The 23011-nt window shown below is 44.3% G+C and overlaps 1 pseudogene; it reads left to right on the top strand.

Annotated features, from left to right (window-relative positions):
- The first annotated feature begins 433 nt into the window (after positions 1–433).
- LOC123159139 (uncharacterized) lies at positions 434–22485 on the top strand (annotated as a pseudogene).
- The last annotated feature ends 526 nt before the right edge of the window (positions 22486–23011 follow it).

The raw sequence follows: 23011 nt of genomic DNA, 5'->3' as shown, positions 1-23011 counted from the left end.
AGTTGGCTGGTGATGATTTTCGTCGAAAAGGAAAAAGCTCCGATTCTTGGGCCTATTATTGTTCACGCGGCACCGCAGTGCACGGGAAAATGCTGAGAACCAAATCTGAGATCGCCGCGATACTTCGTGAGTGGAACAAGGGGGCCTCATACGCGGTTCCGAATAACGAGAGGGCTGATTTACTTTTATTTTTATTTTGACCTTACGAGAGGGCTGAATGATCAGCCAGATGAAGCGACGGGGGCAACCTGGCTGATGGCGTTTCATTTTTATTTTATTTTGACATTACCGATGGCGTTTTTTCTTCTTTTACCAATGTTGTGTAGTCGTGTACATTCTCGCTGATCCCCCGCACAACAAAATACTAATAATTAGGAATTTTTTGATGGTCCAAATAATCACCAAGCAGGTTTAAGACACAGCCAGGCATACAATGACGAGGACGTCAACCAAACGCACCCTCAAAACCACGGCGAACCAGCGTCTGCTTCCGGTACGCGGCGTATTCTCTTTCCTCGAAATGGGCATGCCACCAAAGCCATGCACGTGTCGTCGACCCGGATTCGTAGGTCCTGCGTCGCCCGTGCGCGTCGTGACCTTGACTCCTTCCTGACTTCCGAGCGGGCGGTCAAAAGGCCTCCACGTTTCCGTCCGTCAATGATAAATTGCTTGCACTTCCCCGCACAAGAACAGCCAGATTGCGCTGCGTTTGCTGTCTAGCCGGACTTCCGCCTTGAGGACCAGCACCACCTCTCTTTCTCTCGTACTCAAAGACCATGGCAGAAGATTGACGTCCACCCCAATGCTGCACTAGTCTTGGATCCATAGATCCCAACAAAGTCAAAGTATTTGCTTGGCTGCTGTTCTTGGAAGCGGGGAGGCCCTCCTAGAGATCCGCCCCCGCGAGCTCCAGTTCCTCTGTAAGTATCCAGTGCAGTCCCTTGTTCCTCCTCCTCCCCCTCCCCCTCCCGATCCCTCCGCGGCTGGACGGACGGAGCGTGCCGTCGCGCGTAAAATCGGTGGTAGTCTCGGTGCGGCGCGCTTGTGGTTGTGAGTGACGCGTTGAAGCTTCGCTTCGTTCTGCTCATGGCGCGGCGTGCCCCTGATCAGCAGCCAGTCCAACGCCGTACTTCCTTTTTTCGGTTTATAGGGCTTATCTTAAAATTTTAGTTTTTTTATTTTATAAGGCTTAATCTGGTTGTTCTCCATCACATGTTCAGATTCCAAGGTGCATTAAATCATTGCATGTAAGTATTAAGAGAAAATTGATCAATGCATGTACTTTATGCATGCATGCATTGCAATTAATACATTGATAAACATAATTTTTTGAGAAAAACAAGAGCATTAATTAGGTGCTTTTGCAAACTACAAAAAGTATTCCACCACTCATCATCTACCTTGTTTGGTGAGATTTTTGAATTGAGCCCTATAAGCCGGAAAGGAGGGAGTAGCTGATTAGTGGGTCATGGGTCATTCTGGCTCGTTTCCTGTTCTCTCTCGCTTGTGTTAGACTGGGAAACGAGCGAGTGGATTCGTGTGAGGTTTTAAATTATAATCAGCAGTAAACTTAAATCAAAATGTAGTTTGGTTTTTGGTTTGAACCATGTAATGCATCGTTTTATTCGCTAGTAGTTTTTTATTCAAATTTTCTCTCACTGTTTTGGTAATGTTACAGATTGCTTAAATTTCGAGAATTAGTAAGTGCTCCAAAAAAAATGCAGTAACGCTGCATTATTCTCCCGTATTAATCCAGGTGAAACTACAATACTAGAAATAATGCTAGTTTAATTGGAAAATTTATGGCCTAACTGTGGGCATTAACATTTCTGTAACGTGATACATAAAGCAGGGGTTCCGAGGTCTAATTCCTCCTATGAAGCTGTCACTTTAGGAGGTTGTGCCATTTGTCTTTCTGGTCAGTGGCGGAGGACGGATTGAAATTTTGGTATGGCCAAGTCAGCACCATGGACCAAAAAGTATACGCAAAAAAGTTAGTGGCAAGCAGTACAGTCCGTTATTTGCTAAGAAGCATTCAGTTAGAGCAATGTCTTGGTGAACCAATCATACATTCATAGTAAACTCCATCTATGATGTGTGGCCAGATTAAGCTTGCCACTGTAGCTCCCCCGCCCCTGTTTATGGTGGAATTACTGTGGAAGCAGTGTGGCCGGTTGTGACTTTTGAAGGCGTAGTTTCCATAGCACGAGTGGTGTTCTTAAGTTTGCTGCATATGCTGTGCGTTTGGTGAACTGAGATTTCTACATTCCGTGCGGGTTTGTTCATTATACTTAAGCTGTGTTCATTTTACAATGGATTAAGCTGTCACTGTGGACCAGTGGCAACATGGGAGATAGGACTAGGCTAGTTACTTCCGTATTTATACCAAACAGGTTATATCTGTGATTCCGTTAGATCTTGCAAGATGATCTGAGTAAATGCCTTCTCCGTCTATGACAACATATATTTAACTGACTACACGTGATTCTGTTAGATCTTGCACTGAATGGGAATGTGTTGTCTTTTATTCCTCCCTGTATTAGGAGTTTGGAACTGTGAGATACTGAGATCCCTTTCCCTTATCCAAATTGACCTGTTGCATGTACACGGTGAACGTTTGAAACCTAACTTTATTTTCTCCATTGGAGTTTCCATACCATTTATTTTTATTTATGTAGTAATCTGGATGCATTCTTTACATATATTTTTTATATTATATCTTTTTTTCTTGTTGACAGTTGAGGTGAGGAAGCAAAGTTCATGTTCGGTCCATCTTGTGAACAGAACAGATGAGTATGTTGCATTCAAGGTTGGCATGCAATTTGTACTTACATTTAAGTTTATGTGTGGGCTTTTTGTCATAATGGTAACATGCACAAATATGCTGGACATCTGTCGTCTAGCTTTTGCACTTAGTGTTGCATAGATATACAATCAGCAATGCACTTGTTTATTACTTTAGTGATCTAAACAATCTTATATTAGTTTACAGAGGGATTACTTGACATAATGAAGAATACATATCTATTATTGATCGAACATTTTGACCAGGTTAAAACAACTTCCCCAAAAAGATATTGTGTTCGACCAAATATTGGAGTTATTCTTCCAAGGGCAACTATGGCTTTTACAGGTGCGTGTAGTCTTCCACTGGCCGATTTACTGGAAGGTATGATTATTTTGAAGTGATTTGGCACTGTTGTGTGTATTCCAGATTTACACATCAAATTATTGGTGAGCAGTGAAAAGATGAATGTTAACAACATGTTATGGTTGAATCAAAGTATTGAAATCCCTCATGGTACAGACGTTGGAGTACAAAGAGAATGTAGGAAACTAAAGAACTTGCATAACTTATTACAGGAATGGAAGACACTTCTTAATGCTCTCAGGAGATGCATTTATTAACTCCTAAAAATACCATACAATATTAATTAGTTTTCAGTAACAAGATTATGGCATTTATTGGCCTCCAAAAATTACATTCAAAATTAACTGATTCCAATACTATATCATTGGACAGTAATGGTTGCATGTTAAACATGATGCATGTCACGTTAGGTGATCTAACCAGGAGATATTCGCATAGTATAGATAGAGATAGATTCGGTTGTTAGGTAGCTCAAATATCTCACAATTGTAACTATCTCTATCTCCTCTTTCCAAGTAAACTCTCCTGGCAAATCTCTCTGTAACGATCATAGGGTGTTCGCGCCCCCTCCTTTATAACATGAACCACGCCCCTCGAGAGAGGCAAGACGTGTTCCGCTATTCGCACATGGTAGTCAGAGCCTTCCTTTTCCCATCTGAAGCTTCTGTCGAATCCATCTAGCCTAGCCATGTCTTCCTCCTCCTCCTCCTCCTCCGGTGTCTCCTGGCAAATTCTCTTGGATCTATCTTTTAAAAAGATATAGAAGAACTCCCCCTGAAGATGTGCATAGTGAGGAATTTGCTTTTGAAGCAATGCACACTTGAAGAGTTGAATCATGGATATCTCCCCCTATATCTTGTAATTCATACACGCATTTGACATAATATATGAAGAATTTGAAATGCATGATGAAATATGGTGACTGATATAATTCAGAATGCGTGCAATAACATTAACGAGGAATAAGCATGCAGAAAAAACAATCAAAAGTATCAGGCCACCATAGAGTTTAAGTTTACAACTCGATCCAGCAAAGTCTTCAAAAGAACGAGAGTTGCAACTTAGAAAAAACGCCCATAAGATAGACCCGCTTGAAGACTAACTCAAATTTCTCCCCCTTTGTCATCAAATGACCAAAAGGGTTGAAAATGAGGACTAACGCCCCTGAAGAATATCAAGGTGATGAAGGAGCGTCAGCGTTGTTGGGGTCGTTTGTCGATGTAGGGCCTGCCGTAGTGTCGTCCAAATCTTCATGTTCATCAGTGTCACGTGATGAAGAATAGGAGCTGGCCACCAAGGAAGGAACCTTGACCTTCTTGTACTTCTTCGAAGGAGGTGCAGCCCAGTCAAGATCGTCCTTGAGGCCCATTGTCTTCAGATCTTCTTCACTGTAGACTTGAGACAGAACAGCCCAGGTGCGGTTGAGGATTTCATGAAGGTAGTAGTGGTTTTTCTTCACTGCATTGTGGGTAACAGTCATGTTGTGAAGAATTGAACCAAACTGACGTTTGACCCATTTATGATTGCGATCAACCTTCTGGTGAAGACTGAGGAGAAGCTCACGGTCAGTCATCACCCTGGGTGCTGTGCCTTGAGGCTTTTGCTTGGGTGCGTTGGCGGCAGAGTCATGGGTGGCGGAGTCATCATTGGTGGAGTAGGATGCAGCCTTGCGAAATTGTCCATCCAATGGACGAATGCCTTCATCAATTACTGCAGTAGCCTTGCCCTTTTCATCAGCTGAGGAAAATGTCCGTTTGAGGACTTCAATTGGGGGCAAGTAGCTGCAATGGTTCAGTGTATCAGCTTTATAGTTGAGTGAAGACCTTGTCCTGATGAATCTCATAATCCAAGGTGCATAAGGCTTCAGCTCAAACGGTGACATGGCGACGTTGGCCAGAGTCCTCATGAAGAAATCATGGAAGTTGATGGGAATGCTATGAATGATATTGAAAAGCAGATTCTTCATGATGCCAACGACTTCTTCTTCATTTGAGTCGTGGCCCTTGATTGGACTCAATGTCTTCGTCAGAATGCGATAGATAGTCCGAGGCACATACAACAATTCCTTCACAAGGAATTTTGTTCTTGAGGTCTGACCTGGCTTCAAAGGCTTCATTAGCACTTGCATATAGTGATCGGTTAGCTCAGGCTCATTGTAGACGCAACAAGCACCTTCAAGGGGCGGACTGAGAGGTAAGGCACGAAGCAATTCAGTAGCTGGTGCCTTGTAGTGAGTGTTTTCAGACATCCAGTCCAGCACCCATGAATTCACATCTTCAGAATTTCCAGTGATGTGTAGTGTTGCGTAAAATTGAAGAATAAGTTCTTCATTCCAATCACAGATGTCAGTGCAGAAATTTAACAGTCCAGCGTCGTGAAGAACGCTAAGGACTGGCTCGAAGCACGGCAGGGATTCCATGTCCACGTGAGGAATGTGCTCATGATCGAAGACTTTGTCTTTGTCGAACAGCACTGAGGAATAGAAATTTGCCTGGCTGGAGGTCCAGAACCGCCTCTTCCTTATGCGAGCAGAGTCATAAGGGTTGTAATCAGTGAAGAATACATGCTCGCCAAAGAAGGCATCAGTCTTGAATTTCTGCTTCCTGGAGAATGGATCCTTTGGCTTGGGCAGAGGAGTGTCAGTGAGTTGCATCACAACCTCAGGAATCGCAATCTCAGGTTCTTCAGGCTGAGGAATTTCTGGTTCCTCTTCAGTGGCAGCCTAGTTCTTCATTTCTTCATTTTCATTTTCTTCAGCACTAACGGCTGGAATGTCTTCATGAGCTTCATCAGATCCCAGTTGAACTGTAGTGACTAGGGACTGAGGAATTTGCTGCAGTGGAGTGAAGAGTGGAGAATTGGGGTGCTGACTTTCCCAAAAGTCATCATTCATCACTGGTGTAGTACATCCAATGTCCACATCTTCATCTTCAATTTCTTCAACGCCGACCTCTTCAGCAGTAAATTGAGGCACAGGCGAGGAAACAACTGGGGTTGAAGGGATTTCATCCACTTCAATTTCTTCATCCATCTGCTCTGACGTAGCAGCAGAAGGAGTTTCTTCATCAGATCCGCTAGGGATCACATATTCTTCATCAAAAGAAACAAGGTCCTTTGATGGCATGGTTGAGATTGGAACAACATCAATCGGGTTTGCAAAAGAGCTGGTCATGGTCTTCATTTTCTTCGGAGCTGAAGAAGCTGATGCTTTCCTTTTCTTCACGGCTGCACGCTCTGCAGCCTTGGTCTTCTTCACATCTGATGTAGATGGAAGGATTGGTGTTGGAATTGGCGCATAAGGAGCAGAGGAATTTGGTTCAGTTTCTTCAGGCACAACTGATGCAGTTGCCCTGACCTCTTCATTTTCTTCAGGCGCACCACTAGTGGGTGCCCTGGGAATTTCTTTAGTGGCTGGAATGCAGTCATCAGCCTTGGAACTCACATTATCTTCAGCAGCCTGATTGTCATCAGCGGTGCTGGCATGTTCCTCAGTTTGCTGAGCAGATGCTTCAGCCTGAGTGACTTCAATGTGCACAGGGGCAGCGGCACTTGAAGTGAGTGTCTTCGTTAGATTGACGAACCTGACCTTGGCTCCTTTCCAATCAGCATAGTAAGCGTTGAAATCATCGCTGGGGACTTTGATTTCAGACTGGAGCTTTACAAGTTCATCAGTTGTCATAGAGACAACGTTGTTCTTCAGGAACTTCTCCTTCCCGTACTCTGCTTTCTTGAGCTGCCTGACCTTCTCATATTTCCATTTTTCTTCACTGATGAAATGAGTCAGCATGTGACTTTGGCCAGGTGTCAACTTGAAATCAGGCATATGAGTGTTTGGGTCCTTGTGCCAGAGATAAATATAGTCGAGGATCAGTTTTGGATCCAAAAGCAGTGGCACTTCTGTGCCCTTGGCTCTAGCGGCCCTGACTTGCCTGTCTCTGATGATTTCAGCAAGTTCTTCATCATCAGCATCGTCTTCTTTAGACGGTACTTGGAAGGCGACCTGCTTCTTCTGAGGACTTGGGCGAGAGCCTCGTCCAGCGGTGGTCTTTGTCTTCAGCAGAGAGGGTCCTGTTGAAGAATTTGGTGCAACTGAGGAACTAGCTGAAGCTCCTGAGGCAATGGAGATGCCTGTGGTCCTTTGGCACGTGGCAAGATGCACAGGTGCTGAGGATTTTGTCGGAACAGCTGAGGACTTTGGAGGAGCAGGAGCGGCTTGAGGAATTGGCCGTGAGGGCTTGGCTGAGGAAATTGGCCGTGAGGGCATTGAAGACGAGGCACTTGGCTTGTGTGCAAGCTTCTTTGCCATGGATTTCTTCGGCCTTACAGAGGCCTCTACAGCAGCAGTGGAATCTTCGTTGAATTTCCTCACTGCATCTTTAGCCTGTTTGGCCAGCTTGGCCTGGCGCTTGGTCCATTCTTCAGGAAATTCCTCACCGCGCTTGATGCTAGTGGGATCTGCCTCTTGGCCAGGTGCCAATGGAGGTCTTGAGCATGGAGGAGTAATAGCGAATTTCTTCATGTATTTTGGAGTCACATACCTGTACTCCCTCCACTCTTTTGCCCATCTCCTTTCTATCCTCTGAATGCGCACCTTGCGCTGATTTTTGTCTTCCTCAGGGGGTGTGTAGTACCCAACATAAATGTCCTCAGGGATTTCAAAGGCACTATTGACCTCAGGCCTCTTTCCTCCTTTCTGTGGCCTCTTTTCACTAGCCATTTTCTTCAGTTGAGGAATTTGAACAATTGAACTCTCTGAAGAAGTATGCAACTTTTCTTCAAGGAACGCTGCAAATGAGTTAAGTTGATGAGAACCTAGTGATTCAGCAGCGGACATGAGTACCTGTGAACAGAGTATAGTTGCGAGGAATTTGGAGAGGTCATATGCGTTCTCAGAAGGTTTTTCAAAAAGAACAAGTTTGAGGAATTTGACCAGATGAGTCTTGAAGAATTTCACTAAGCGTTCTTTGTCTTAGGTTCCAGAGTTGTATAGATCGAAGATCCACACAATTGAGGAATCTTGAAGAAAAATGATGCTTAGAGAAACGAATCAAGAACAGATGACATGTGAGGTGTTTTAGCGTGTGAGGATTTGAAGAAAAACACCTTTGAAGATTTTGTAGTAAATATTTGAATCAAAGAGGGCAATAAAAGTAACTTTTAATTACCCTGAACGAAGAACACGACGAACTGAGGTGTGGAGAAGTGAAGCTCGTCTGTGCAGATCTTCCACGCCCTAACTTGGCGGAGGAAGACGGCTACGGCGGCGGCAGAGTGAAGATTTCCGCGGCCGGCGTGAGTACGGCGACGACGAGGTCGAGGCAGTGAAGCTCTTCCTCACCGGCGACGATGATGTAGCGGCGGCGCTAGGGTTTGAGAAGCTCGAGCGGGAGAGAGGTCGAGCGGAGTAAAAGAAGTGAGGAAGGGAGAGGGGGTATTTATAGCCACGGTGAAAAACGGTTCGCCCGAAGAAATTGGACGAACGTGCCCCTGACCCTTCTCATCCGCATGACATGTGTCACCCACGTACTGAGGAGTGGAGATTGTGTTAGATCGTGGGTGAATAGATAAGTATATCGTGGGAAGCGGAACGGTTTGAGCGGCAAAGCCGAAAATTTTGGATAAGATAAGTTAAAAGTTCCGTTCGCAAATTCTTCAGCTGTCAAGGACACAGTGAAGATTTTGAACGAGTTTCAAATGGAACGCACATGAAGAATTTGTGAATAGATTGGGTTGAGTATTGCATAGAGGGGGAAAGGTCCGATCACATTCACTTAGCAGAAAAACCAACTTGAAGAATTAGCCATAAGTGAATGCTGTAGAGGACATAAACTTATATATATATCCAATGAAGAAAAACGACGGAAACAGTGAACATTTTGCAAAGTTGAAGAATATGAACAACTGAGGAATTTCAAGGCTGAGGAAAAACTCAAATTGAAGATTTTCATCTTTTGTGGTGGCGTGACCCACCGTATAAGAATGATGATTTCAGACACCGCGTACAATTGTCGCAGGGTTCTGAGAATCAAATTCTTCATTAATTTCTTCACACTTAGAGTGTTATTCTTCATTGATTGAAGAAAAACGTTTCTTCATGTGTTGCACATCTAAGTCATCAATTTTGCATAAGTGTTAGGATGAGTGTCCTTTTCAAAGAACATTCGAAGATTCTAAGATATTTAGCTCACACCACAACTTGCTAAATCTCTTCTCATCCAAGGGCTTTGTGAAGATATCAGCTAGCTGTTCTTCAGTCTTCACATGCTCAATAAAAATGTCGCCCTTCAACACATGATCGCGAAGAAAATGATGACGAATTTGAATGTGCTTTGTCTTCGAGTGCTGAACTGGGTTGTGAGCAATCTTGATGGCACTCTCATTTTCACAGAAGAGAGGCACATTCTTCACGTTGACGCCGTAGTCCTTGAGAGTTTGCTTCATCCACAGCAATTGAGCACAACAAGAACTAGCAGCAATGTACTCAGCTTTAGCAGTAGACAGTGATACGCAGTTCTGTTTCTTTGAGGATCAACAGACCAAAGATCGTCCGAGGAAATGACATGTACCAGATGTTGACTTGCGATCCACACGATCACCAGCATAGTCAGAGTCAGAATATCCAACGAGATCAAAAGACGAGCCCTTGGGGTACCATAATCCTAGTGTTGGTGTGTGAGCTAGATATGGAAGAATATGCTTCACAGCCTTATGGTGTGATTCCTTTGGTGTAGCTTGAAATCAGGCACACATGCAAACACTAAGCATAATATCTGGCCTAGATGCACATAAGTACAATAAAGAACCAATCATGGAGCGGTATACCTTTTGATCGAAGTCAATACCATTTTCATCAGTGCACAGATGGCCACTTGTGGGCATTGGAATTTTGATGCCTTTGCAATCTTGCGTGCCGAATTTTCTCAGTACATCCTTGAGGTATTTCTCCTGAGATATGAATATGCCATTACACTGTTGATGAATTTGAAGACCTAAGAAGAATTTCAACTCTCCCATCATAGACATTTGATATTCTTCACTCATCATATAGGCAAATTCATCACTATAACGTTGGTCAGTACAACCAAAGATGATATCATCAACATATATTTGGCATACAAACAATTCATCATCATAGGATTTAGTAAAAAGAGTAGGGTCGAGTGAACCGGGTTTGAAGCCTTTCTTCATGAGGAATTCCTTCAAAGTATCATACCACGCCCGAGGGGCCTGCTTGAGGCCATAGAGGGCCTTATTTAGTCTGAAGACTTTGTCAGGATGCTTAGGATCTTCAAAACCTGTGTGTAGCCTTGAGCTACTAGCCGTGCCTTATTCCTCACCACAAGGCCATTTTCATCTTGCTTGTTGCGGTAGATCCACTTTGTGCCAATTATATTGTGTTTGCGAGGATCTGGACGATTGACCAGTTCCCAAACATTGTTGAGCTCGAACTGATGTAATTCTTCTTGCATGGCCTGAATCCACTCAGGCTCCAGAAATGCTTCATCTACCTTAGTGGGCTCTGAGATAGAGACAAAAGCATAGTGCCCACAGAAGTTAGATAAATGTGAAGCTTTTGAGCGTGTGAGAGGACCTGGTGCTTCAATGTCATCGATGATCTTCTCAACTTGCACTTCTTTTGCAACGCGAGGATGGGTAGGTTGTCGTCGAGGAATTTGATCAGCATTTTCTTCAGCAATTTCTTCAGGTGCATTAGCTCGACGTTCTTCACGTTCTGGAATGAATTCTTCAGCAGATTCTTCGGTAGGAATGACATCCTCAGTTGCCTTGAACTTGATAGTTTCCTCAGGTGTTGGTTCATCTATCACAGAGGGTAGGTGCTCTCTTCGCGAGCCATTAGTTTCATCGAACCGCACATCTACAGTTTCAACAACCTTGTGAAGAACGGTGTTGAAGACTCTGTAGGTGTGTGAGTCCTTTCCGTAACCAAGCATAAAACCTTCATGTGCTTTCGGTGCAAATTTAGCATTGTGATGAGGATCTCTAATCCAACATTTAGCACTGAAGACTTTGAAATAACTCACATTGGGTTTCTTGTCAGTGAGGAGTTCATAGGCAGTCTTCTTGAAGAATTTGTGAAGATATACCCTGTTGATGATGTGGCACGCAGTATAAATTGCCTCAATCCAAAAGTGACGAGGCGTCTTGTACTCATCAAGCATAGTGCGAGCCATCTCAACAAGAGTTCTATTCTTGCGCTCCACGACGCCATTCTGCTGAGGAGTGTAAGGAGCAGGTAGCTCATGAGTAATACCAAGTTCATCAAGATAGTCATCAAGACCATAATTCTTGAACTCAGTTCCATTTTCACTTCTGATGTGCTTGATCTTCACACCAAAGTTGGTTGAAGCTCTCGAGAAAAATCATTTGAAGACTTCCTGCACTTCATGTTTGTAAGTAACAATGTGTACCCATGTGTAGCGAGAGTAATCATCAACAATAACAAGCCCATAGAAAGATGCGTCATTTGTGATATCTGAGTAATGGTTAGGACCAAAGAGGTCCATGTGAAGCAATTCGAATGGTCGAGTAGTGGTCATGATAGTCTTCGCTGGATGCTTAGCCTTGGTCATCTTTCCAGCTTCACAAGCTCCACATAGGTGATCCTTGAGGAATTTGACATTCTCAATGCCAATGACATGCTTCTTCTTCGCAAGCATGTGCAAATTTCTCATGCCTGCATGACCAAGTCGTCGATGTCATAGCCACCCTTCTGAAGCTTTTGCAAGTAGGCACACGGCTGGTTGCGGTCCTGTAGAGAAATCAACAATATACAAGTCTCCTCTCCTAAAGCCTTCGAAGACTTTGGAATTGTCAGCTTCCAAAACCACAACACAACGATACTTGCCAAAGACAACTACCATATCAAGATCACAAAGCATTGAGACAGACATAAGATTGTATCCTAAGGACTCGACAAGCATTACTTTGTCCATGTGTCGATCCTTTGTGATCGCAACCTTACCTAGACCCAATACCTGACTTTTGCCTTTGTCAGCGAAGATGATATGCTTCAGATGCGATGGTGATAAGGGAGCATCAATCAATAGATTCTTGTCACCAGTCATGTGATTTGTACATCCACTATCGAGGACCCACTCAGTGGCTTTGGGTTGATCATCCTGCAGATGAATTAGTGCAGCTTACGAACTTCATATACTTCATCAGTGAAGAATATGACATCAATTCATCAGATCAATTTCATCAAGCAATAGAATAGATAAAGCAGTATGAGGATGAGAGAAATGAAAGTTCACCTCTTCATGATTGGCCTGCGTCCTTTCAGGCATACATCTGGTCTCCAGCAAATTCTTCAGACGTTTAAGTACGACTGGAGACCTGACCCTGCAGAAGAGATTAGTTCTTTTTCTTCACCACCCACATCTGAAGGGGTGGCAAAGAGTTCATCACTCTGCGAGCTCCATATGAGAAAGGTGGCATAGCAGCCAATCCGTTTCGTTTCTCATAAGAGAAGTTAGGGTAAGCGTATGAATAAGCAGAGAAATTCTTCGAGGACTTATGAACATAATAATTAGAAGAATAATGCTCATATTCATAGCCCTTAGCTCTTCCCTGCGAAACAGAGTTGTTAGCACGATGATGTTCATATGAGGACTTTGATCCTTTTGAGGAATATGATCCATGTGAGGAATTTTGTCCGTATGAGGACTTGGATCCATATGAAGAATCTGGTCCATATGAAGAATTTGATCTGGGGTTCCTATTCTTCACAGGTGGTGTCATGAGGACATTCACCTGAAGACTTTCAAGGCATCTTTTGGGAACCCAGATTTTCTTCATAGGAGGACCGTTTCTGCAGTTAGTGCCAACATATCTAGCAAATACTTCACCATTCTGATTTTTGAACGGTTTATAGTTGGAGTCAAATGACTCATCAGAAGAATGAGAAGATTCACATGTAAAGCCAGATAAATTAGATGGATCAACTGGAGGTCCCTTTGCAGCAACCCATGTGGTTTTGGGGTACTGCTCAGGCTTCCAATATGTACCATCAGCATTGAGTTTCCTCTCAAAGGCAATACCCTCTTTCCTAGGGTTCCTATTGAGGATCTGCTTTTTAAGCACATCACAAAGAGTCTGATGCCCTTTGAGGCTTTTGTACATGCCTGTCATGTGCAATTCCTTCAGCCCTGCATCGTTAGTGATCCTCATATGAGGAATTAATGATAGCAGAGACAGTTGAGGAATTTGTAGCATTTAACATTCAGGTGAAGAATTAGCAGATTCACTTTCAATGCATTTCAAACATGGAGGAACAAATTCTTCCTGAGCAGCGCTGATTTGTTGAGCAAGTAATTAATCGCGCTCCTTCTGAAGATCTTCATAACTCACTCTTAGCTTGTCAAGATCTTGCTTTCTTTGAAGAAATTCATAAGAAAGCTTCTCATGATCAGATAAGAGAGTGTTATGATGACCTTGAAGGTTGTCAAACTTAGTATGAAGTCTCTGAAGACTTTCAGCCAAAGCTTTTGACTGATCCATTTCTTCACCCAACATATCATCGCTCTTACTAAGCATGTTTTGAACCTTTTCCAACGCTCTTTGTTGCTTACCAGCAAGGGAAACAAGTTTGACATAACTTGGTCCTAATTCATCATCAGATTCATCATCACTAGATTCAGACAGATAGCCTTCAGTTACCTTTTCACCATCTGCCATAAGGCATGGTGAGGAGGAGGATGATTCTGGTTCAAATGTCATCGATTTGAGAGATTCCTTGCAGTCCTCAAACTAAGGATCATGACGGGTTCGATGACCTTCATAGACATCAGAGAGACGGTCCCAGATAAGCTTCGCATGATCGAGATGCATGACGTTCCTAAACTGATTTTGAGACAGACAGGAGCAGATGACGCCCTTCGCCGTGAGGTTGAGAAGAGTGTACTTGCGAATGTCATCAGCTTCCGCCGTCTTGCACAGATCGGTAAGACCAATCTCAGTGACGGTCCACAGCTCGCTGTTCATCGCCATGAGGCGCTTTTTCATCATGGCCTTCCACTTGGGATAATCATGACCGTCAAAGATGGGACATGTTACTTTCTTCATACCTGCGGTCGACATAACTAAAACTCCAGGCGGTTAAACCAAAATCACATAGAACAAGGGAGTACCTTGCTCTGATACCAATTGAAAGTGCGTTATATCGACTAGAGGGGGGGTGAATAGGCGATTTTTAGAAATTCTTCACTGAGGAATTTGTGGGTGAGGAAATTCCTTAGCGAAGAACTACTTGCAGCGGAATAAGTACTCAAAAGTATGCATAGCAGAACACAAGCATAGTCATCATGATGAGATGAAGACAATCACAGCGTACAGAAAGCGTAAACACAGGATAACATAGGATGAAGACAAACAGACTGAAGAAATTGAGAAACTCTTCAGTCAAAGTCTTCAAACACAGATATGAACAAGTGCACAACACAGTAATGAGGAAATGAAAGAGTTGAGGAAATAGAACCAGTTGGCTTGGTGAAGACAATGATTTGGTAGACCAGTTCCAACTGCTGTCTCAGTTGTACGTCTGGTTGGAGCGGCTAGGTATTTAAACCTGAGGACACCCAGTCCCGGACACACAGTCCTCACCGTATTCTCCTTGAGCTAAGGTCACACAGACCTCGCCCAATCACTCGTGGTAAGTCTTCAGGTGACTTCCAAACCTTCACAAACTCGGTCACTCGGCGATCCACAATTTCCTCTTGGATGCTCTAGACCATGACGCCTAACCGTCTGGAAGAAGCACAGTCTTCAAAGGTAACAAGCGTCGGATCCACGCAGGATCAATCTCTTCAGTGATGCTCAATCACTTTGGGTTTGTAGGTGTTTGGGTTTGGGGTTTTCCTCACTTGATGATTTTTTCTCAAAGTCCTCGGAGGATGGGATGCTCTCAAATGACAAGTGTCAGTTTCTCTCGGAGCAGCCAACCAGCTAGTGGTTGTAGGGGGCGGCTATTTATAGCCTAGGGAGCAGCCCTGCATGATAAGACATAAATGCCCTTCAATGATATGACCGTTAGGTGGATAAGATATTTTGGGACAGCTGGCGCGCAGCACAACAACGGTCGAAAATTTGAGTATCAAATTTCTCAGGGCTATCATGTTCCTCACTGTGTAGGCAATCCGCACCGGCGAATTCCTAACTCCTCAGTCAGAACAAATTCCTCAGCGACCAGAAGAACTTCGTCTCTGTCACTGAAGAATATGACTGAACTGTATGAGATTTCCAATGGCTTGACTCGAAGGGATTGGTAGGTGTAGGATTTTGAGTTGAGCAGCACATGGAAATTTTTCCTTAGTATTTCCTCGACCCCCTTTAACAGTACGGTGTTTCCTATGACTCAAGAAATAGAAAATGAAACTTCGAAAACAAAAGTCTTCACGCTTCATATTCCTCAAATGAATACTAAGTCTTCAAGGTCACACCAATTTCTTCACTTTCAAAGTCTTCAGAAATCCAAAGTCTTCAGTCGAAGAACTTCATTTTTAGGGGTCGACTTTCTCTGTAAATATCAAACTCCTCATAGACTTATAGATCTGTGTACACTCACAAACGCATTAGTTCCTTAACCTATAAGTCTTCAATACACCAAAATCACTAAGGGGCACTAGATGCACTTACAGCTCCCGTTCACGCGGCACTCCCCGCAACAAGGGGCGATCTGGCGGCGGCAGCGGCAGCGACCGCGGCTCCTCTCCTTAGCGCGCGGGCGGCAGGGGCCATCGTCGCGGTCGTGGCGGCAGCAACAGGACGTGTCCCGACACTCCAAGGTGCCAGATCTGCGGGAAACCTGGACACACAGCCAAAGATTGCAGGTACATGTATGAGGATGATGATGATGACTCCCAAGATGATGACAAGGTTGCTGCGGCTGCTGATGGGTCCTACGGCGTTGATACAAATTGGTACGCCGATAGTGGGGCCACAAACCACATCACCAATGAGCTCGAGAAGGTAACCATGAAGGAGAAATACCGCGGCAAGGATCAAATCCACGCTGCTAGCGGAGAAGGTATGAGTATACGTCACTTTGGTCACTCAATATTTCATACCCCTAGACGTAAACTTCATCTTAAGAAAATTTTGCATGTCCCTAGTGCACACAAAAATCTTCTTTCCGTTCATCGAATTGCCATTGATAATCATGTTTTTCTCGAGTTTCACCCTAATTTCTTTTTGATCAAGGATCAGGCAACGAGGGAAATTCTCCATCGAGGTAGATGTGTTCGAGGGCTCTACCCGTTGATTCCGGAGTTTAGAAGATTCAATAAACAAGCTTGTGGTGCTATCAAGCTTACGTCCACACGATGGCACGATCGTTTAGGACATGCCTCTTTTTATTTAGTTGAAAAGTTTCTTAGGAAAAATAAGCTCCCGTTTGTTGGTGAGCGTCATGTTGAAACTATTTGTGATTCATGTCAACGAGATAAAAGTCATCAATTGCCATATCCTATTTCTACTAGTGTTTCTACCAAACCTTTACAACTCATTTTTTTCCGATGTTTGGGGTCCAGCCCCCAACTCTGTTGGTAGACATACTTATTATGTGAGTTTCATTGATGACTATAGTAAATTCTCTTGGATCTATCTTCTAAAAAGAAGATCATATGTGTTTCAAGTTTTCCAAAATTTTCAAGCTCTTGTTGAGCGCAAGTTTGGCAGCAAAATCATTGTTGTCCAATTAGATTGGGGAGGGGAGTACGAAAAGTTGAACCCCTTCTTCCAAAATCTTGGCATCTCTCACCACGTATCATGCCCACATGCTCACCAGCAAAACGGCTCAGCTGAACGTAAGCATAGACACATTGTTGAGGTCGGCCTTGCACTTTTGGCAGGAGCCTCCATGCCTCTCAAATTTTGGGATGAAGCATTCCTCACGGCCGTTCACATTATCAACATGCTACCCAGTGGTGTCATTAATAATGAAACTCCGGTAGAACGCCTTCTTCACACCAAACATGACTATAAGTCTCTTCGTGTCTTTGGTGTGCATGTTGGCCAAATCTCCGTCCTTACAACAATCGCAAACTCATGTTTCGATCAAAACAGTGTGTCTTCCTAGGGTACAGTGCTCAGCATAAGGGCGTAAAGTGTCTAGATGTCTCCACTGGTCGTGTTGACATCTCACGTGACGTTGTATTCGATGAAACAAAATTTCCGTTCGTTGACCTCCACCCTAATGCTGGCGCACTACTTCGAAAAGAAGTCCTTCTTTTGCCTCCTCATCTTACTAGTTTTGATCAAGGGGGACAAAATATTGATGATCAATTGTTGACTAACTCATCTAATGATCTGCATGAGCTTTGTGTTGATGAAACAGGAGAAAATCGTGAGAAAAATGCTGCTGAAAATAATCTGGACAGGCCATATTTCATGTGTTCCACTTGAGGAGACAGATTCCTCTCGGGATCCGCCCAGGTGCAGCGGATCAGATCCGCCTCGGGATTGCCGCCCGCTGACGAGGCAGGCACAGGCGAGCGCGTTGTAGCCTTCCCAGATTCGCGCAGCGCCGGTTCCGCGGGTGACATGCGGGCTTCGTCGGCTGGCTGCGCCGGATCTCCCGTCCCGCGCCAATCGCCGCTTGCCACCTGGCAGGTTCCAGGTGGCCCAGGAGGTGCGCGGTACGCCACCCAACCTGTGACGTACAAGCGGCGCGACAGCACGCGGTCCAGGGAGGGCGTGGTACTGGGCGCCGGTCCGACCGGCGTGGAAACCCGAGTGGATGCGCCATCATCACGCGATGATGAGCCGCACGCCCGCACTCTAGGATCCTCTGCGGCTACTCCAGCCGCCCTGCATCACGCTTCAGCCGTAGAAAATCCGATGCTGCTGGGTGGCGCTACTGGATCAGGATCCTGCTCGGACTCCGGTGTTGCAAATGATTTGAGCGCTGCTGGATCTTCTGTGGCAACAGAGATGATTGCTCAGCAGCCACGTCGCACAGGTCTGCAACAAGGGGTAATTCAACCTGTCAACTACAAGCATATAACCAAGTATGGTATGGTTTGTTCCACAGGTGAACCAGATGAACCTAACACTCTTGAAGCAGCATTGTGTGATGAGAGGTGGAAGAAAGCTATGAATGAAGAGTACATGGCATTGAAGAGAAACAAAACATGGCACTTGGTTCCCCCACAACAAGGTAAAAATTTGATTGATTGCAAGTGGGTTTTCAGGATTAAAAGAAAAGCTGATGGAACCATTGATCGTTATAAGGCTAGGCTGGTAGCAAAAGGTTTTAAATAGAGATATGGCATAGACTATGAGGACACCTTCAGTCCAGTGGTAAAGGCTGCCACCATTCGTCTTGTCCTATCTATTGCTGTTTCCAGAGGATGGAGTCTCAGACTGCTTGATTTTCAGAACGCGTTTCTCCATGGTGTTCTGGAAGAGGAAGTGTACATGAAACAACCTCCTAGGTTTGAGAGTAAGAATGCTCCTTCTTATGTGTGCAAGCTTGATAAAGCACTATATGGGTTAAAGCAGGCTCCTAGGGCATGGTATGCTCGCCTTTGTCACAAAATGCAAGCACTTGGTTTCGTTCCTTCTAAGTCTGACACATCTTTGTTCATCTACAACAAGTCCAACACATGCATATTTGTTCTCATATATGTTGATGATATTATTGTAACCAGCTCATCTGATGAAGCAATCAGAGGACTTCTTAACGATTTAAGTGCAGACTTTCCTCTAAAGGATCTTGGTGACTTGCATTACTTTCTTGGGATTGAGGTGAAGAAGCACAAAGATGGACTTCTCCTCTCTCAAGAAAAGTATGCAACTGATTTGGTTATGAAGGCTGGGTTACAAGGATGTAAACCCTCATCTACTCCGTTATCCAGCTCCCAAAAATTATCTCTTGCAGAAGGCGAGCTCTTGAATCAAGAGGACATCACCAAATACAGAAGTCTGGTAGGAGCTCTTCAGTATCTCACACTTACCAGACTTGATATATCCTTTGCTGTTAACAAAGTCTGCCAGTTTCTTCATGCACCTACCCAAATTTGATATCATGGTGTGCACGTAAACAGGCCACTGTATCCAGGTCCAGCACAGAGGCAGAATACAAGGCATTGGCAAATGCCACAGCTGAGATAATATGGGTTCAGTCCATGCTGAAGGAACTTGTTGTACAAAGTAAACAAGCTCCCTGCTTATGGTGTGACAACCTTGGTGCTACGTATCTCTCTGCAAATCCGGTGTTCCATGCCAGGACAAAGCATATAGAGATAGACTTTCATTTTGTCAGAGAAAGAGTTGCTCAGAAACAACTTGACATTCGCTTTGTGCATTCTAAAGACCAACTTGCAGATGGATTCACAAAGCCTTTGCCTATAAGAAGTTTTGAAGACTTCAAGCATAATCTCAACTTGATGAAGTTGTGATGAAGGGAGGGTGTTAAACATGATGCATGTCACGTTAGGTGATCTAACCAGGAGATATTCGCATAGTATAGATAGAGATAGATTCGGTTGTTAGGTAGTTCAAATATCTCACAATTGTAACTATCTCTATCTCCTCTTTCCAAGTAAACTCTCTTGGAAAATCTCTCTGTAACGATCGTAGGGTGGTCGCGCCCCCTCCTTTATAACATGAACCACGTCCCTCGAGAGAGGCAAGACGTGTTCCGCTGTTCGCACATTGCAAAGTACCAACTTATGTAACTCAAAGTTGATATAGTTCTAAATACTGATACTGGTGGTTTACCAAATTCAAAATTGATCCCAATCAGATATTTTGCTCCTGTTGTATCCTCCTTTCGTCTGTAGTTGATCTGAGTGTATGTCATTAAAAATATTTTTCTGCCCCCTTCTCGTGAAATCGATTGATATAATAGCAACTTAAATTATATCTACCATCACAAATTCTCTTGTCTGCTCATGTGATTCATTCATGATCAGCTGGCTCCTGGTGTATTACTTCTTGTATTGATCCAACGGAGGAGATAAGCTTGCTTCGAGGAAGAGAGAAACATATTTTCAGTGTTCATATGCTTTGGTTAGTTTTAGGTTTTTGTAGCTTAAATTACACTTGCTTTTAACTATATGTTTTGTTAACTTTGCTGCCAACTGAATTGTAGTTACTATGCAAGCACAAAAGACTGCTCCACCAATTATGCAAATAAAAGACAAGTTTCTTGTGCAAACCACCGCTGTTCCTTCTGGTATAACTGATGAAGGCATCCTTCCTGCTTTTGTAAGTTCGCACTACACCGTAATTTATGTTCCGTTCGTGATGTTGTCTTTGCATCTTCCATTCCGAGTTTTAATCTGCTTGATTTCCTCTATTCCTCTTGTAGTTCTCCAAAGAGACCAGAAGATACGTCAAGGAGAATAAGCTGAGAGTTGTCCTTGTTAGTGCAACTCGGCCTGAAGCAGAGCAACTCATCAGTGGAATTCCCGGTGCAAAGATTGCCATTGAGGTTCCTGTGGGAAAAGAGATTGAATATTGTGAATGGAGTACCTAACGTGGCGAACCAAGTCCCAAGCTTTTCCTCCCTAAGAGAATCTCCAGCTATTCTGAGTGAAATTCCTTTCCCTGTAAAAGGAACTCCCACTCTTCTGAGAGATTTCCCTGTCCCATTGAAAGAAGCTCCAGTTACTTCATCAGAACAAACTATCCATTTGAAAGGAACTCCTATTAGTTCTGTAGAAACTCAGTTTTCTTCAATAGAAATGAATACAACCTTAAAAGAAACTCCTACTGTTCTGAGAGATTTCATAGTCCCGTTGAAAGAAGCTCCAGCTACTTCAGCAGAATCTGTTACTCATTTGAATGAAACTCCTACTGATTCTGTAGAAACTCAATTTTCTTCAACAGAAATGAATATGACCTTTAAAAATGCTCCTGCTGTTTTGAGAGATTTCCCGGTCCCATTAAAATAAGCTCCAGCTACCTCAGCAGAATCAGATATCCATTTGAAAAGAACTCCTATTGTTTCTGTAGCAACTCAGTTTTCTTCAACAGAAACTAAGAGGGCCTTAACAGATATTCGTGCTTCAAAAGTAGTTGCGATCTCGAGTGATATACTTGTCAACACAGAGAATCTTCATCCATACCATGTAGGTTTCAAATTCTCAATTATGTTGCATGTCCTTTTGCCCTTGCTTATCCTATTATAAAACCAACTTTAATGTGTGACGTTAACCCACTGTTTCATTAACCCGGTGTTTTGTTGCATAAGCATCAGCGCAATTAAAATGTTCTAAATGTTACTGATTACTTCTTTCTCGAAAAGTATATTTTATCAAAGTGGTCGGGCCCTTTCCCGGACCCTGCGCAAGCGGGAGCTACATGCACCAGGTTGCCCTTTGCGTTAACTGTGCTGTCTTCTGGTTAACTTATTCATTACTCGTATCAGGTTGAAGATGTTCAGAATATGAAGTCAGAACTTACTTATCTTGAAGATAAACTAAAAGAGGTAGGAATTTTGTAAGGGATGGTTTGAATCAGTTCTGTGGACACTTTTGAAATCTCCCCTTCTTGACAGGCCGAAAATTTGATCATAAAACTGAGGGAAGATGCCACAACCACCATCCAAGAATGGGATAAGTTGCGGCATGGAATGGTAGGATCTTAACTTCGTTCTTGATGTACACTTCTCTTGAACAACCTGTTCTCATTTGTCATATATTCGTTATAACTCAAACTTCGAAGATAAATCTAAACATTGCACACCCTGTTACAAAGAGCTAAACTTCAGTGATTCTTGACTATAACCTATGGGCCCAACCCTGTCTTCGATGCATGCATGGCTAGATGCATGCATGGCTGCATGCACCAGCAGCAGCAGCAAGTTACTTAACTATGAAGTGAAACAGCTAGCATGCAATTGGTAGGTCGGCAGCGGCGGTTGCATGGCTTACTAGGTAAGGTAGTGACGCAAGTGCTTAGCTCACTACTGGTAAAATATCCTAGCTCTAAATCGGTCTAGACTGCTATAAAAGGGGCTGCACCCTCCCGGTTGTAGTCATTCCATTCCAAATCCAGCAAAGGAAGCAAGCTAGCTTCTAGTAGTACTGTAGTAGTGGTAGTACTAGTACACCGTGAGTTTCTCACTTGTATCAGTGTGTGTTTGAGTCCACAATATATCAAGTGTGTGCTACTAGTTTGTACTAGCTCCAGTATACTTTGTTTTTCATCGACTTCGTCTGATCCTTGACACCCAGCTAGTTACGAGTTTAGGCTAACAATTGGCATCAAAGCCTCAGGTTGTGGTAGCCATGGCCGGTGCAAAAGGAGTGCAACAGCGCACCACCTCGGGTGGTTCCCAGTCGCGGCTATCACATGACGGCTCCTAGTCACCGCCTCTGAAGGAGCAGCAAGGGCGCAGCCGGTCGAGGCACGGCCATCGCGGTGAGGTCGTGGTTAGGGAGATCGTGCGCGAGACCGCAGTCAGCGGTAGCGTACCCATCATCTTCCCGATGCTCACGCGCTCGAACTACAACGAGTGGGCGTTGATCATGGAGTGCAACCTCCATGCCGCGAGCCTCTGGGTGCCCATGGAGGACGACCTGGTCGAGAGAAAGGAGGACAGGAAAGCCGTGGCGGCGCTTATGCGCGCCACGCCGCCGGAGATGCGCGGCATGCTCACGGCGAAGGCAAGCGCCAAGGAGGCGCTTATGCGCGCCACGCCGCCGGAGATGCGCGGCATGCTCGCGGCGAAGGCAAGCGCCAAGGAGGCATGGGAAGCCATCCGTACCCAGCGCCTCGGCAGCAACCGCGTGCGCGAGGCGAACGTGCAGAAGCTGCGGGCGGACTTCGAGAACATCGCCTTCAAGGAGGGCGAGCACGTCGACGACTTCGCCATGCGGATCTCCAGCGTTG

This window comes from Triticum aestivum, chromosome 1D (assembly GCF_018294505.1).
Source record: "Triticum aestivum cultivar Chinese Spring chromosome 1D, IWGSC CS RefSeq v2.1, whole genome shotgun sequence".
Lineage (NCBI taxonomy): Eukaryota > Viridiplantae > Streptophyta > Magnoliopsida > Poales > Poaceae > Triticum > Triticum aestivum.
Note: the sequence above shows the minus strand (reverse complement) of the source record. Positions and strands in the feature narration are given on the sequence as shown.